We start from the raw sequence: 560 nt of genomic DNA, 5'->3' as shown, positions 1-560 counted from the left end.
AAAGAAACCACACAAAAAGCTATAGGTGGGAAACTACCCTGTCCCCAAAGAAAACAAATGATTTTCAGAGCTAAGACTCTACTCCTACACTAATCCCATCTCGAGGAGCTCACACCAGCACTAAAACCTACATGCTAGCATGATCGTCGTCTGAATCTGAATTCAGAACGACCTAGTCTAAGTACACCATCCGTCCTCCTCTCGCTACCGCGATGCGCTCCTATTCCAGTATCTCAACTCTAGTTCCCCCGAAGGTGAACCATCATGATCTAGTCCGCCGTGGACATCTGACAAAGGGCGTTGTCCGCCAAAGCACACACAGAAGACGCGAGGGTCAACTCCAAAGAATTATGTAAATAATAACATCGATAGATACAAATAATAGAATAGCCACTTAGGCTTATAGCTAGGGATAACATCCTAGGGTTACATATTCCATAACGAACATAAATGACAATAAAAAACACTTAGCATGTTCCAAATAGGATTAACAAATAACAATCACATTCGCCAACTAAGTCAGTATGCATGTTGCATGAAATGATATGCAGGTTAACCCA

Source organism: Lotus japonicus, chromosome 6 (assembly GCF_012489685.1).
Source record: "Lotus japonicus ecotype B-129 chromosome 6, LjGifu_v1.2".
NCBI classification, from domain to species: Eukaryota; Viridiplantae; Streptophyta; class Magnoliopsida; order Fabales; family Fabaceae; genus Lotus; species Lotus japonicus.
This window is presented reverse-complemented; position numbering follows the sequence as displayed.